Source organism: Carcharhinus amblyrhynchos, chromosome 9 (genome assembly GCF_965287045.1).
Source record: "Carcharhinus amblyrhynchos chromosome 9, sCarAmb.v2.hapA, whole genome shotgun sequence".
Taxonomy (NCBI): Eukaryota; Metazoa; Chordata; class Chondrichthyes; order Carcharhiniformes; family Carcharhinidae; genus Carcharhinus; species Carcharhinus amblyrhynchos.
This window is the reverse complement of record NC_137332.1, coordinates 108,509,440-108,526,892: the sequence shown is the minus strand read 5'-3', so window position 1 is coordinate 108,526,892 and position 17,453 is coordinate 108,509,440. Positions and strand designations below refer to the sequence as shown.

Genomic DNA, 17,453 nt, shown 5'->3' with positions numbered 1-17,453 from the left:
GGAATTCTTTGCCCATTGAAGTGGTGGAGGCTGCCTCACTAAGTATTTTTAAGACGCGGGTTGATGGGTTTTTGATAGGCAAGGGGATTAAGGGTTATGGGGAGAGGGCGGGAATGTGGAACTGAGACACGACAGATCAGCCATGATCTTACTGAATGGCAGGGCAGGCTCGAGAGGCTAGATGGCCTTATCCTGCTCCTATTTCTTATGTTCTTATGTTCTTATGTTACAAAGAACAAAGAACAACACAGCATGGGAAACAGGCCCTTCAGCCCAATGAGCCCGCGCCACCATTTCAACATTGTGAATCCCTCTTCCACCCATAACCCTTGTCTACTCTAATGGCACTCCACATTGGAAACCAGATTGAGGGGATACTAATTTAGGGACAATTTGTTACATCAATTAGCCTAAGAGCACATCTTTGGGGTGTGGGAGGAAACTGGAGCACCCAGAGAAAACCCACGCAGGCACGGGGAGAATGCGCAAACTCCCACAGATACTGACCCAAATCCATGTATCTGCACAGTAAACAGTGATAGTCACTGAGCTGTCGTGGTGCCCATCAGCTGGTCCAGTTTAAGCGTACACTCATGACGTGAAGCACTAGGCAACTCTCAAAACATCCAAGAGCAGCCCTCGCACAACCCACCGCGTGTATGCCCCTTGTTGGACAACAAGGCGGACCAAAGCACCTGTGGTTTAAAAGAGAAAAACATCAATAACATGCACATCCTTATGCAAACATTCAAGGGAATCCCCAGAAGTTCAAAAGTAAAACAAGTGAGCCAGAAAATATGTTGGAAGGTCCATAGGAATCAATTTATTCCCAGAGACGTCCCAATGTTCTTGATCCTTATTTAAAACAGTCCCCTATATCCCTCCATCGCCATCCCACTCATGTCCCTATCTAAACATCCCTTAAATAACTCCAGCGTGCCTGCCTCCACCACCTTGCTTGGCAGAGCATTCCATACCCCCACGACTCTCTGTGTGAAAAACCTCCCTCTTACATCCAAATTGTACCTCGCCGCCCTCACCCTAAGCCTGTGGTCCCTCGTAATATTGATTTCCAATCTAGGAAAAAGCTTACCACTGTTTACTCTATCTATACCCTTGTTTACACAATGCTATTGACACAAACTTTGCACAGAGAACGTTGTTCTCAGTTTTACTTTCTGACTGAAAACCAGTTCATTTCACCAGAAATGTTTACAACTGGCCCCTCCAATGCAATGTGCCCATTATCAGTCCGGTTGCTTGTTTTAAAAGATTGTCCATTTACTTGGCATTTTCTTGGAGATGTTTTGCTACCACAATTAGCTTTTTTTTTATTTACGGGACATGGGCGTCACTGGCTGGCAAGCATTTATTGCACATTCCTAGTTGCCCAAAGGCAGTTAAGAGTCAACCACATTAAATCATAAAATCCCTACGGTTGCAGAAGGAGGTCATTCGGCCCACCTAATCTGCATCGCCAACATTCCCAACCAGGCCCTACCCACGTAAACCCACATATTTACTCTAGCTAGTCCCTGTGACACTAACGGACAACGTAGCATGGCCACTCTACCTTACCAGCATGCCTTTTGGACTGTGGGAGGAAACTGCAGCAACCAGAGGAAACACAGGCAGACATGGGGAGAATGTGCAAACTCCACACACCGATCCAAACCGGGGATTGAACCCGAGTCCCTGGCGTTGTCAGGAAGCTGTGCTAACCACAGAGCCACCGTGCCACCCCATTGCCATAGATCTGGAGTCACATATAGGCCAGACCAGGTACGGACAGCAGATTTCCTTCCCTTAATGGCCAAAGATGTGCAGGGTTAGGGAGAATTTGAGGTATAAATGTTTGGGGTTATGGGGATAGGGCTGGAAGATGGGCCTGGGTAGGATGCTTCAACGGAGAGTCAGCACAGATTCGATGGGCCAAATGACCTCCCTCTGCTCTGTACGGATTCTATGATTCGATGAAACATGGAGAGGGATAGGTTGGGGATATTGTGATAGAATAGCATAAGGGTACCGGGGAGGACAGGAGAGAGAGAGAGGGGTGCTAGGGGAGGGAACAGGGACAGTAGGGAATTGGGGAAAGTATGGCAGGGATAAAATGGAATAGATGGCAATTGCAACACATGTACTAACTGACCATTCCTCTCCTAAAGACAGAGTGAAGAAGAGCTAGAAGAGAACATGAGAAGTCTTTGGTGGGCAGGATCAAGGAAAACCCTAAAGTTTTCTATAGGTATGTCAGGAATAAAAGAATGATTAGGGCAAGATTAGGGCCAGTCAAGGACAGGAGTGGGAAGTTGTGTGTGGAGCCTGAAGAGATAGGAGAAGCACTAAATGAATATTTTTTGTCAGTATTCACACAGGAAAAGGTCAATGTAGTCAAGGAAAATACTGAGATACAGGCTTTTGGACTAGACGGGATTGAGGTTCATAAGGAGGAGGTGTTAGCAATTCTAAAAAGTATGAAAATAGTTAAGTCCCCTAAACCAGATGGGATTTATCCTAGGATTCTCTGGGAGGCTAGGGAGGAGATTACAGAGCCTTTGGCTTTGATCTTTATGTCATCATTGGCTACAGGTATAGTGCCAGAAGACTGGAGGATAGCAAATGTTATCCCCTTGTTCAAGAAGGGGAGTAGAGACCATCCTGGGAATTATAGGCTGGTGAACCTTACTTCTGTTGTGGGCAAAGTTTTGGAAAGGATTATAAGAGATAGGATTTATAATCATCTAGAGAGAAATAATTTGATTAGGGATAGTCAACGCGGTTTTGTGAAGGGTAGGTCGTGCCTCACAAACCTGAGTTCTTTGAGAAGGTGACCAAAGAGGTGGATGAGGGTAAAGCAGTTGATGTAGTGTATACGGATTTCAGTAAAGTGTTTGATAAAGTTCCCCATGGTAGGCTACTGCAGAAAATACAGATGCATGGGATTGAGGATGATTTAGCAGTTTGGATCAGGAATTGGCTAGCTGAAAGAAAACAGAGGGTGGTGGTTGATGGGAAATGTTCATCCTGGAGTTTAGTTACTAGTGGTGTACCGCAGGGATCTGTTTTGGGGCTGCTGCTGTTTGTCATTTTTATAAATGGCCTAGATGAGGGTGTAGAAGGATGGGTTGGTAAATTTGTGGATGACACTAAAGTCGGACGAGTTGTGGACAGTGCAGATGGATGTTACAGTTTGCAGAGGGACATAGATAAGCTGCAGAGCTGGGCTGAGAGGTGGCAAATGGAGTTTAATGAGGGAAAGTGTGAGGTGATTCACTTTGGAAGGAGTAACAGGATTACAGAGCATTGGGCTAATGGAAAGACTCTTGGAGTGTGGATGAGCAGAGAGATCTCGGTGTCCATGTGCATAGATCCCTGAAAGTTGGCACCCAGGTTGATAAGGTTGTTAAGAAGGTGTACAATGTGTTAGCTTTTATTGGTAGTGGTATTGAGTTTCGGAGCAATGAGATCATGTTGCAGCTTTACAAAACACTGGTGCGGCCGCACTTGGAGTATTGCGTACAGTTCTGGGCGCCGCATTATAAGAAGGATGTGGAGGCATTGGAAAGGGTGCAGAGGAGGTTTACCAGGATGTTACCTGGTATGGTGGGAAGGTCTTATGAGGAAAGGCTGAGGGAATTGAGGTTGTTTTCGTTCGAAAGAAGAAGGTTAAGAGGTGACCTAATTGAGGCATACAAGATGATCAGAGGGTTAGATAGGGTGGATAGTGAGAGCCTTTTTCCTCGGATGGTGATGGCTAACATGAAGGGACATAGCTTTAAATTGAGGGGTGATAAATGTAGGACAGATGTCAGAGGTAGGTTCTTTACTCAGAGGGTAGTAAGGGTGTGGAATGCCCTGCCTGCAGCAGTTGTGGATTCGCCAAATTTAAGGGCATTCAAATGGTCATTGGATAAACATACGGATAATATTGGAATAGCTTAGGTTACAGGATCGTTAGATTGGTTCCACCAGTCGGCGCAACATCGAGGGCTGAAGGGCCTGTATGGCGCTGTAATGTTCTGTGTTTTATGACACTAAATTAAGAAAACTTGGCTGTTTTTTTGCAGCATGTTGCATTACTTTCAAATGTACTGGAAATTCCAAGATTTGTTTTTAATTTTTTTTAATCCGTTCTTACAGTTCCAAAGTCAATGCTCAGAGTGGACAGGGGCTGAGCTGATTCAATTCCTTACATGCTCCAAATTTAAATTGAATCCACCAGAGAGAATAACAAGATCCAAGCAGTGGGTAGCATGGTGGCACAATGGTTAGCGCTGCTGCCTTACAGCACCAGGGACCCGAGTTTGATTCCTGGCTTGGGTGACTGTCTGTGCGGAGCCTGCATGTTCTCCCCGCCTCTGTGTGGGTTTCCTCCGGGTGCTCCGGTTTCCTCCCACAGTACGAAAGACGTGCTGGTTAGGGTGCATTGGCCATGCTAAATACGCCTTCAATATACCCAAACAGACGCTGGAGTGTGGCAACGAGAAGATTAACACAGTGGTTTTGTTGCAGTGTTAATGGAAACCTACTTCTGATACTAATAAATAAACTCTAAAGAAAAGGCATTGCACCCTGATCTTGAGCACTACTGATGCTTGATCTTAGCTAAAAGACTTTAAAAGCAAAGATTACTACATATATACATATATAGAGGGTGGCACGGTGGCACTGTGGTTAGCACTGCTGTCTCGCAGCACCAGGGACCTGGGTTCAATTCCCAGCTTGGGTTACTGCCTCTGTGGATTCTACACATTCTCCCCATGTCTGCATGGGTTTCTTCCCGTTGCTCTGGTTTCCTCCCACAGTCCGAAAGACGTGTTGATTAGGTGCTTTGGCCATGCTAAATTCTCCCCAAGTGTACCCGAACAAACGCAGGAGTGTGGTGACTAGGGGATTATCACATTGACTTCATGCATGTTAATGTAAGCCTACTTGTGACACTAATAAATAAATTTTAAAGGAAAGGCATTGAACCCTGATCTTGAGTACAAAGAACAAAGAAAAGTACAGCACAGAAATAGACCCTTCGATCCTCCAAGCCTGCACTGACCATGCTGCCTAACTAAAACCCCCTAACCTTCTAGGGACCATATCCTATTCATGTATTGTCAAGACACCCCTTAAAACTCACTACCGCATCCGCTTCCATTATCTCCCCCTGCATCGGGTTCCAGGCACCCACTACTCTCTGTATGGACTCATGGTGAACAATCACTGGAACAACTATATGATGACATAAACAAGTTCCATCCCACCATCAGACTCACTATGGACTACTCTCCGAAATCAATTGCATTCTTGGACACACGCATCTCCATTAAGGACGGTCACCTCACTGTACCGCAAGCCCACAGATAACCTCATGATGGTCTACTTCTCCAGCTTCCACCCTAAACATGTTAAAGAAGCCATCCCCTACGGACAAGTCCTCCGTGTACACAGGATCTGCTCAGATGAGGAGGATCGTAACAGACATCTCCAGACGATGAAATATGCCCTAATAAGAACAGGAAATGGCACTCGACTCATCGATCTGTCATTTACTGCATATTTCCGATCTGTATTAGACCTTCCAAAATGCACTACCTCACATTTGTCCGGATTCATTATTGGTCCCGACTGCTACAAGCAAAGACTTTAAAAGCAAATATTATCACATTTGTGTGTACACAATGAAGCTGACTTCCAATGAGAAGTTAGGGGGTGTGTCCTAAACTTGTTAACTGGAAGGTTCGGTTTCTAACCGACACACTTAAAATTCAGCAACTGATGGCTTAACACTGACAACAATTCTTAAAAAAAAACAAAAACAAAAAAACCCCAAAAAATGGAAGCAGTTGCAGTGAAGTGGTATCATCACCCCATGGAAAGGTGGTGTAAAGTTAAAAGCGATCGTTGGGGATGGGTCAGTCTGCCAGTCCCCGGGTTTCCTTGTTAACATTTTCCTGCTGTTACCCTCCACAGATTCATGGACAAAGTGGCCCTCGTCAGTGTGTCCACCTACAGAGATCGATACCTGGAGGAATTGGAGAAAAAACCCTCTCGGTCGAAGGAGAAATGCCCCAAAAGCAACCATCAGCAGGTAAACACTGGCTTCCTCCAGCGCGGACTTGCAATCCTGTGTGAGTTTCATGATGTGGATGTGCACTGGGGTAAACACAGTAAAAAGTCTGACAACACCAGGTTTCAGTCCAATAAATCGGTTGGACTTAAACCGGTGTTGTCAGACTTTTTACTTAGTTTCAAGAGCCCGTTTCGCTTGTACCCGGCCAAACATTGTTGTTAAAGGGTGGGCAAAGGTTTGAACCCTTCGGTCAAATTTCCATACCGAGTCAGATCTGGCTGCGATCAGACCAGCACAAGTCAGGACGTTTTAAAATTGGCAGAATGTCCTCGTTGAACAGAGAAAAGTAAAACTCCTCCCTCCCCAACAACTGTACAAAATGGGTTCCCCTGAAATTGCAGTGTTGGTCGAAGTTCTCAAGGCATACAAGGAGGAACACTGTACAGGGTAGATAAACACTAATTCGGTTGGTTGGGCGTTTCCAGGACTAGAGTGGGAGGGTGGTGGTCTAACCTAAAGGTCAGAGATAACCCCTTTTTTGATTTGTTCTTGTCAGTGGGTTGGGATACAGTGAAAAATATTGTTTCTTGTGCGCTATGCAGATAAAGCATACCGTTCATAGAGTACATAGGGGAGAAGGAAAAGAGAAGGTGCAGAGTGAAATTAGAGAAGTCATACACACAAGGGATGATAAAAGTTTGGCAATTGGCAATGATGTTAGATCGATGATTGATCTGAGATTGAGAGATGGTTATTAAAAGTGTATTTATTAGTGTCACAAGTAGTCTTCCATTAACACTGCAATGAAGTAAGTGTGAAAATCCCCTAGTCGCCACACTGCGGTGCCTGTTCAGATACACTGAGAGAGAATTTAGCATGACCAAAGCACCTTAATCAGCATATCTTTTAGACTGTGGGAGGAAACCAGAGCATCTGGAGGAAAGCCATGCAGACGTGGGGAAATCATGCAGACTCAGCACAGACAGTGACTCAAGCCAGAGACCAAATCCAAGTCCCTGGCGCTGAGAGGCAGCAGTGTGAACCAGTGTGCCATTGTGCTATCCCAGTTATTCAGGAATATGAGGGGAAAGGAAGGGATGTGGAGTCAGGGTCAGCCATGATATCACTGAGTCATCAAACTGGCTCAAGAAAGAACTTGAATTTATTCAATGTTCTTACAATCTCGGCTACTGAACTACTTTGGAACTGTGTTCACTGCAGTAGGAAAGTTAGTAGCCCGCTTATGCACAGCAAGCTCCCACAAGCAGATATTTGGTTTTAGTGACATTGATGAAGGGGGATAAATATATTGCTTAGGTTACTGGGGATAACTTGTCATGTTTTATTCATTCATGGGACATGGGCATCTGTGCTGGCCAGCATTTATTGCCCATCCTTAGTGCCCTTGTTCGGAGGGCAGTTGAGAGTCAACAACATTGCAGTGGCTCTGGAGTCACGTGGCCAGACCAGGTAAAGAAGGCAGATTTCCTTCCCTAAAGGACATTAGTGAACCAGATGGGTTTTTCAGACAATCGGTAATAGTTTCATGGTCATCAGTAAATTCTTAATTCCAGATTTTTAAAAATTGAATTCAAATGCCACCACTTGCTATGGCGGGATTCGAACCCGGGTCCCGAAAACATTAGCTCTGTTTTTGGATTAGTTGTCTAATGACAATACTACAAAGACATTGCCTACGCTTGGTGACATGGAATCTTTCACATTCACCTGTCAGTGAGGGTGAATGTCTCATCTGAGGGCCAGTGGAGCACTCCCTTGGTTCTGTAGTTCTGGATTTCTGTGTTTAAGTTCTGGAGTGAGACTCAAACCCACTGTCTGGCAGTGGCACAATGGCAGTAGTTAACACTACTGCTCACCGTGCTGGTGACTTGGGTTCGGTTCCTGGCTTGGGTCAGCGTCTGTGTAGAGTCTGCATTTTCCCCCAGTGTTTGCATGGGGTTCCTTCGGGTGCTCAGGTTTCCTCCCACAGTCTGAAAGACATGCTGGTTAGGTGCATTGGCTATGTCGAATTCTCCCTCAGTGTACCCGAACAGGCGCTGGAGTGTGGCAAATAGGGGATTTTCACAGTAATTTCACTGAAGTGCTAATGTAAGCCTACTTGTGACACTAATAAATAAATGAACTTTTAAAAATGACCCAGACTATGTACGTGGTGGGGGTGTGGGGGGGAGAGCATTGGCCATTTCCCTGTTCAAATGTTTTGTTCCTGTTAAGTTTTTTTTACTAAGTATAGACCAGCAGCCGTTAACAACAGGTTCTGAAACTGATTAACCATCTTACTGCTGGAAAGGCAAAAATCTTTTCTGAAATTGGAATTGATAGGGCAAGAATAATTAGACTGTGGAATAAATAAATATTGGAAGATAAGCATTGCTATTTCCAGCCAACTCACCTTCCCCCACCTTAGTAGTTACATTTTGTAATGATGATGTGCTACTGACAGTGAAACAAAAACTTTTATCAACTCATCAGCAACAAACTGATAAAATAGGACATGTTGCCTTTTTTTTATCCTGTCCTATATGATTATGTACTTTATTAAATAACAACAAGAGTGGAAAAGCAGAATCAATTGGAACATAAAAATTTCCCTGCAATGGCATAGTGGCACAATGGTTAGCACTACTGCCTCACAGCGCCAGGCACTCGGGTTCAATCAGTGGCTTGGGTCAGTGTCTGTGCGGAGTTTGAACGTTCTCCCCGTATCTGCGGATTATCCTCCAGGTGCTCCATTTTCCTCCCACAGTCCAAAAGACGTGCGGGTTAGGGTGCACTGGCCATGCTAAAATTCTCCTCAGTGTACCCAACAGGCGCCAGAGTGTGGCTACTAGGGGATTTTCACAGTAACTTCATTGCAGTGCTAATGTAAGCCTAACACTAAAAAAACTGAAAACAAGTTGAAGATCTGAGAACTGCAAAAATTGAGAACTATACAGCACCCCCAGTGATGGGAGGCTGAACTTACAGTGTGACATGTTTACATGGAAAGTTCTCATATTTATCTCACTTTGAAAATTATATTCAAAAATATGGTACAAAACAATGACAAATTTACACATGTATGAGTTTTAAGACTGAGGGGTGACCTGACTGAATTGTTCAAGATTATGAGAGGCATGGACAGAGTGGATAGGAAGCAGCCTTAGTTAAAGGGTCAGTTATGAAGGGACACAAGTTAAAAGCGAGGGGTGGGAGGTTTGGGGAGGATCTGGAGAAGATCCTTTTTATTCAGAGAGTGGTGACAGTCTGAAATGCGCTGCCTGGGAGGGTAGCGGAGGCGGGATGCCTCACATCCTTTAAAAAGTACCTGGATGAGCACTTGGCATGCCATAACATTCAAAGCTATGGGCCAAGTGCTGGTAGTGGGATTAGTTGGGCAGGTCAGGGCATTTCATGTGTCACTGCAGACTCGATGAGCTGAAGGGCCTCTTCTGCACTGTTGTATTCTGAGATTCTGTGAAATATTCTAGGTAAAGTAATTGACACCTTTTAGTTAATCTTATTGTGTTATTCCTAGCATTCACTCACAGTCAATGTGAGTGGAAGAAAATAGGCTACTAATTTTCATGCATTATTGATAATTTTCAGATGTGTTGGTCAAATAAAAGCCACAAGAATCATCAAAGAGGGAATTCAACGTAAACTGAAAAATTGTGGAAGCTTCAAGATTCCCACATAGGCAGTTGCTCAAAGTGATAATGATTTTACTACAAAATAATTTACATAACAACAATATTATATCTGCATTTACTTGCTAAAATTCACAATCATATTTGCTCAGGGGCAGCTATTGCAATGGCTGTTCTGACCAATCTCTGCTTCCCTCATCAGGTCCACATATATAATCAAATATGTCAAAGTTCTTTCTTTAAAAGATAAGGGACCTTAATGCATAGTGAAGATTGTTGCGATGTAATGATTTAAGAGGAGAGTGATATAAAATAGGCAAATTGAAAATGTTAGAGCAAGGAAGGCTTCAAAGATGGCAGCACTCATGGGCGCCAGCAGGCTCTGAGCTAGAGAACATGGCAACTCCGCTTGTTCCTGCTGCAGTGAGTTTTGCCTGATATTCTCTGCTGAAATTCCTGGCTCTACAGTGGAGGTGGTGGCTTATTGGTATTGTCACTGGACTAGTAAACCAGAGACCCTGGACAATACGCCAGGAACCCAAGTTTGAATCCCGCCTGGAAAATTGGAATTAAAAGTCTAACGATGACCATGAAACCATTGTCGGAAAAGCCATCTGGTTCGCTGATGTCCTTACCTGCTCTGATTGAGATGTGACTCCAGATCTACAGCAATGTGGTTGACTCTTAAATGGTCTAGGAAACCACCCAGATAAAGGGCAATGAATGGTGGCCTAGCCAGTGACACCCACAGCCCATGAATGAACAGAAAAAGGGGTATGGGTGATGCAGATGTCAGCATGTAGCACTCTATCTAATGTCAATCTTAACAGAGAGTGGGCAGGTGAAACAAAGCTAAACCTAGCTCCTGTCCTAGCAATGCCCTGAAATTAAACTTGAATTCTTGTGCTCAAGTCCCTCAATAGCCCTACCCCTCCTGACATTTAACCAAACCTCCAACCCTCCGATGCTCTCATGTAGCTCCAATTCTGACCACCTCAATTTTCTTTGCGTTACCATTGGCAGCCGTACATTAGTTGAAATTCTCCCCCGAAACATCTCCACCAATCCTCCTTTAAGCTGCTCCTTATAAACCACCTTTTATAACATATTTGTAATCACATGTATGGATGTAATAAGGAATTGCTTAACAATTAAGTGAGTTTCTACGTTTTATACATTAAATAAATCATGTAATTACAATCTGTTGATTTTTTTTTGTACAGATGGGAAGACAGTGGGGTAGTGGTATCATCACTGGTCTCGTAATCCAGAGATCCAGGCTAATACCCTGGGGACCCAGGTTCAAATCCCATCACAGCTGATGGTGAAATTTGAACTCAGTAAAAGTCTAACGACGACGATGAAATTATTTTGTTAGATGCATCAGCCATGCTAAATTCTCACACAGTGTATCCAAACAAGTGCCAGAATGTGGCAACTAGGGGATTCGCACAGTAATATTGCAGTGCTAATGTAAACCTACCTTTGACACTAATAAATAAACTTTCAATTGTCAATTGTCGTAAAAAACCATCTGGTTCACTAATTTCCTTTAGGGAAGGCAATCTTTACCTGGTCTGGCCTACATGTGACACCAGAGCCACAGCAATGTGGTTGACTCTTAAAATGCCCTCTGACATGGCCTCGCAAGTCCAGCAGTACAAGAGAAATTAAGGATGGACAATAAATGCTGGCCCAGCCAGCAATGCCCACATCTCATGGACAAATAATAAAAAAACACCCTGGAAGAAATGATGAATCCTATTGAAAATATTACTGATATTAAGGTTTTTATATAATGCAATGGTATAGAATTATAAAATCCTTCAGTGTAGAAGGAGGCCATTTGGCCCGTTGAGTCTGCTCCAACCCCAGTCCCACCCAGGCTATATCTCCATAACTCCATGCATTTATCCTAGTTAGCCCCCTGACAATAAAGGGCAATTTAGCATGGCCAATCAACCTAACCAGCACATCTTTGGACTTTGGGAGGAAACCAGAGCGCCTGGAGAAAACCCACGCAGACACGGAGAAAACATGCAAATGCCACACAGGCAGTGACCCAACGCCAGGAATCGAACCCGGGTTCCTGGCGCTGCGTGGCACCATGCTGCCCCTTGGTAGCTTTTGTTAAGAACAAAGACAGTGGTATAATTCCAAATGAGTAAGAATTTGAGCTGAGAATGATCCTGTGATATTAATAGGCTTTAAAATTGAGGGGGAGAGTGGCATAGTGGTAATTTACTGGTCCTCCAGCGATCCAGGCTAATGTTCTAGGTACCAATGTTCAAATCCCACTGTGGCAGCTGGTGGAATTTAAATTCAATCTTGAATTTAAAGCCAGTTCTGGTAATGATTATAAAATACCTGTTGTAAAAAACCCCTCTGGTTTATTGATGCCCTTAAGGAAATTCTCTCTATTCTTAGGTGCATTGTGGTTGATTCTAAATTGGGAGTCAAGCCACTCTATTGTACTGCAGTTTTACAGAGCCAATACCAGCAATGACAACCCAGCCCTGTTAGCCTCGGAAAACCCCTCCGTGTGCTAAAAATAGGATTCCCACAGACCAGTCAAACAACAGTCATACTCATGGACTCATAACTTCCAGACTATGTCCCAGGCGCCATGGGTTGCAAAGTGCCGCAGTGGTTAGCACTGATGCCTCACAGCGACAGGGACCCAGCTTCAATTCTAGTGGGGTCACTGTGGGGTTCTCCCTGTGGCTGTGTGGGTTTCCTCCCTCCCACACATCAAAGGTGTGCGGGTTAAATTGATTGGTCATGCTGTAGGTGAGATGGATCAACTATGGTAAATACACACGGTTACAGGGATAGGGTGGGGGAAAGGACCTGGGTAAGATCAACACCATCCAGGACAAAGCAGATAGTGCCTGACTCGATTCACCTTGCACCTTCGCTCCCCTCACTATCAATGCACAGTGACAGCAGACTGCACTATCTACAAGATGCACTGCAGCTACTCACCAAGGCTCCTTTGACATCACCTTCCAAACCTGTGACCTTTGGCAGCTAGAAGGACAAGGATAGCAGGTACATGGGAACAGCACGACCTGCAAGTTCCCCTTCAAGCTACTCACCATCCTGCTCCAGTGCACTCCTACCTTACCTATTGGTCAGATAGTTGGTGCAGACTCGATGGGCCAAGAAGTTTCTTCTGCATTGTAGAGATTCTATAAAATATCTCAGCTTCGTCCTGAGGCCCCCGGCATCACAGATGTCAGTGTTTGGCCAATTCAATTCACTTCACAAGATATCAAGAAATGGCTGAAATCACTGGAGGTGATGGGCACTTGCAATATTCTGACAATATTCCTGAATAATTGGGTTCTGGAGCTATCTGCAACCCTAGCCAAGCTGTTCCAGCGCAGCTAAATTAATCGAACACTGGAAAATTGGCCAGTATGTCCTAACCACAAAGAGTAGGATAAATACAACGCTGCCAACTACACTCACCAATCAGCCTACACTCGATCATCAGTAAAGTGATGGAAGAGGGTCATCAGCTGTGCTGTCAAGCAACACTTACTCAGCCATAACCTGCTTACAAAAGCTCAGTGGATTCTGCTGGGTTCGCTCAGCTCCTGACCCCATTACAGCCTTGGCTCAAACATGGAACTAATCAGGTGACATCAAGACCACGTTCGACCAGCGTGGCATCAGATGTTTCTGACAAAATTGAAATCAATGGAAATCAGGGGAGTCTCTCTCCGCTGATTGGAAGTCAAACCCGGCACAAAGAACGGCAATTGTGTCTGTTTGCAATCAACCATGTTAGCCCCAGGACATCTCTGCAGGAGTTCCTCAGGGTAGTATCCTAAGCCCCAACCATCTTCAACCACTTTAACCTCATTACCTTTATCATAAATTCAGAAGTGGGGATGTTCAGCACCATTCTATAGAGTTTAGAAGCAGGAATGGGCCATTTAGCCCTTTGGACCTGCTATGTCATTCATTTTGATCATTGCTGATCATCAAATTCAATACCTGGTCACCCTATTTCCCCCACATCCCTTGGAGCTACATCTAATTCCTTCTTGAAATCACACACTGACTCTTCAGGTGCTGAAACAGTCCATGTCCAAATGCAGCAAGACCTGGGGGCACATTCAGGTTTGCACTGACATGTGACAAGTCACACTTCCCCCATTATTCCCCCCCCGCCCCCGCAGTATTCCCCCTCTCTACTCCCCCCAACAGAAGTGCCATGCACTGATCATCTCCAAAGAGAGAGAAGCTAACTACTTCTGTACGACATTCAGTCCCACAGTCCAAAGATGTGTACGACATTCAATGGCATTACCATTGCTGATTCCCCCACCATCAACACCCTGAATTGGACCAGCCATTTAACTACTGTGGCCATCAGAGCTAGTCAGAAGCTAGGAATCCTGCTGCAAGTAACTCATCTTCCCACATCCCAAAACCCACCCACCATCCAGGGCAGCACGGTAGCACAGTGGTTAGCACTGCTGCTTCACAGCTCCAGGGTCCTGGGTTCGATTCCTGGCTCGGGTCACTGTCTGTGTGGTTTCCTCCCACAGTCCAAAGAAGTGCGGGTTAGGTTGATTGGCCATGCTAAGAAATTGCCCCTTAGTGTCCAGGAATGAGTAGGTTAGAGGGATTAGTGGGTATAATATATAGGGATATGGAGGTAGGGCCTGGGCGGGATTGTGTTCAGTGCAGACTCGATGGGCTCTCTCTGCACTGTAGAGTTCTATGATCTACAAGACACAAGTCAGGCGTGTGATGGAATACTCCACGCTTGCCGGAATGGGTGCGGCTCCAACAAAACTCAAGAAGCTTAACACCAGCCAGGACAAAGCAGCCTATCCATCCACCACCTTGAACATTCATTCCTGTCACTCCCAAGCAGCAGTGTGTGTACATCTACAAGATGCACCAAGGCTCCTTTGACAGCATTTTCCAAATCTCTGACCTCTGCCACCTAGAAGGACAGCTTGTGCATGGGAACAGCAGGAGTAGGTTCCCCTCCACGCCACTCGCCATCCTCCTGTGGCCAAACGGGCCACCTATGATGGCAATTTGCAAAGCATGCTGGGATAATTGGCCAAGCACAGAAAAAGACAGGCTGCAGCTTAAAGGACAGAGATAAAACAGGCTGCAGCCCAGACCGTCTACACAGGATATAGGCCATCTCAAAGAAAATAGACACTTCCTGGTCAAACCAAGTTGTTTACCAGCCTTAACCCCTTATGTGGGAGGGAGGTATGTGACTGATATGCCTCCAGCACCTACAGGCATGGCCGTTGCGTACACACAGTAAAAAGTACCCCAGTCCAATGCCAGCACATCCACATCATTGCGTACACACCCAGAGATCGTGTGGCAGCACTTGATTGGACTCTGTCGTTGAGGGTGATTAAACCCTGATCAATTGGCGATAATCAAGAGACCACCCGAAAGGGCATGAAACCAATGAGGATAAAAGGTGCTGCACAATGGAAGACAACAACAACAGATGAACGACAACAACGGTGATCACCACCAGCAACAACCTGCACGAGGAGAGCCGCCACACCAACGACAGAAGGAAGACCAGAGCCAGAGTATCAGACCAGACTGAAGGACCAGACTACGCTGAGAACTATGGAAACTAACACGCTGGTAACGGCCAATATCTGCCTGGGTACTTACCAGTCACACAAAAGATAAGTTAAGGTCTAGTATTGGACTTTGGTATTTTGTAAGTAACTTAGTATTGATTGGGTGTGTGATCAATAATTGTGTATGTGAATAAATATCATTGTACCAACAAGAAGTTACTCGTAATTCTTTGTCCACCATATAAGGGATAAAACAAACTGTGCAGCTGGCACAGCACTACTTAGTAACATCATTACAATGTTAATGTAAGCCTTCTCAGGAAATTAATAAGTAAACTTTAAAAAGCTTTAAAATTACTCATTGCATTCCACTCTAATCTCTGACATTCTACTTAAACCTAAGGTCAGTCAAAACTCTGTTGCTCATGTATAAATTTGTACAGTGTTCTGTTAACCCCTGTGCTCACTGACTAGCTACCAGTCAAGTTATGCCTTGATTTTAAAATCCTCATCCTAGATTACAAATCCCTTCAATTCCTCCGTGTTTCTGTAATATCCACCAAACCCATTTCTGCACCCCTCAACAGCTTTGACAAAGGGTCAGCCGGACTCAAAACATCAGCTTTTTTTCTCTCCTCACACATGCTGCCAGGCCTGCTGAGATTTTCCAGTGTTTTCTCTTTTGGTTCCTGCACTCAAGTCTGACCGTCAAAAGACCATTCTTAATTTTAACGTCTCCACCATTTGCAAATGAGCATTCAGTGACACGTGGGCAGCATGGTGGCACAGTGATTAGCACTGCTGCCTCACGGTGCCAGGGACCTGGGTTCAATTCCAGCTTGGGTCACTATGTGTGGAGTTTGCACATTCTTCCCTTGTCTACGTGGGTTTCCTCCGGGTGCTCCGATTTCCTCCCAGAGTCCAAAAGATGTGCTGGTTAGGTGCATTGGCCATGCTAAATTCTCCCTCTGTGTACCCGAACAGGTGCTGGAGTGTGGCGACCAGAGGATTTTCACATTAATTTCATTGCAGTGTTAATGTAAGTTTACTTGTGTCACTAATAAATAAACTAACTCTGTCCTCCTTTCAGACACTCCTTAGCACCTGTACCATTGACGAAGCTTCTGGAGTACAGGAAAGAGAGAAAGAATCTGTTGAACTGGTGCAACGTCAATAATCTCTTCCCTCAATCTCAGTAAAACAAAGGAAATAGTCATCAACTTCAGGAAATGGAGTGGAGGACATGTCCCTGTCTACATCAACGTGGATGAAATTGAATAGTTGATAGCTTCAAGTTTCTAGGTGTGCAGATCACCAAAACATCTCCTGATCCCTCCATGCCGACGCTATAGTTAAGAAAGCCCACCAATGCCTCCACTTTCTCAGGAGTCTAAGGAAATTTGCCATGTCCATGACAGCTCTCACCAATTTTTGCAGATGCACCATAGAAAGCATCTTTCCAGATGTATCACAGCTTGGTATGATTCCTGCTCTGACCAAGGCCCAAGAAACTACAAAGGATTGTGAACGTAGCCCAATCCACCACGCAAACCAGCCTTCCATTCATTGACTGCACTTCCCACTGCCTTGGAAAAGCAGCCAGCATAATCAAAGACACCACACACCTCAGACATTCTCTCTTCCACCTTCTTCCATCGGGAAAAAACATACAAAAGTCTGAGGTCACGTACCAACCAATTCAAGAACAGCTTCTTCCCTGCTGCCATCAGAATTTTGACTGGATCTACCCTGCATTAAGTTGATCTTTCTCTACACCCTAGCTATGATTGTAACACTACATTCTGCATTCCCTCCTTTCCTTCTCTCTGAATGGTATGCTTTGTCTGTATAGTGCGCAAGAAGCAATACTTTTCACTGCACACTAATGAATGTGACAATAATAAATTTTTAAAAAATCAAAAGCCTCCTAACATGATCAGTGTCAAATTATTTTTTGTCTGTATATGAGGAGCAACTGAGCCGGTTAGGATTATACTCATTGGAGTTTAGAAGAGTAAGAGGGGATCTCATAGAAACTTATAAAATTCTAACAGGGTTAGAAAGAATGTTTCCAATGGTTTGGTAGTCCAGAACTAGGGGGTCATAGTTTGAGGATAAGGAAGTAGAAGAGAAATTCCTTCACCCAGAGAG

General features: G+C 44.7%; 1 long non-coding RNA gene across 2 annotated transcripts; it reads left to right on the top strand.

Moving 5' to 3' along the window:
* Positions 1 to 5,699: 5,699 nt before the first annotated feature.
* Positions 5,700 to 17,224, top strand: LOC145348173 (uncharacterized). Of its 2 annotated transcripts, none has more exons than XR_013887917.1 (3): positions 5,700 to 5,874; positions 5,968 to 6,085; positions 16,393 to 17,224. It is a non-coding gene; the product is annotated as an uncharacterized LOC145348173 (long non-coding RNA). The 2 variants fall into 2 exon arrangements; XR_013887918.1 differs by lacking the exon at positions 16,393 to 17,224 and adding an exon at positions 9,677 to 10,917 and having other exon boundaries at positions 5,718 to 5,874.
* The last annotated feature ends 229 nt before the right edge of the window (positions 17,225 to 17,453 follow it).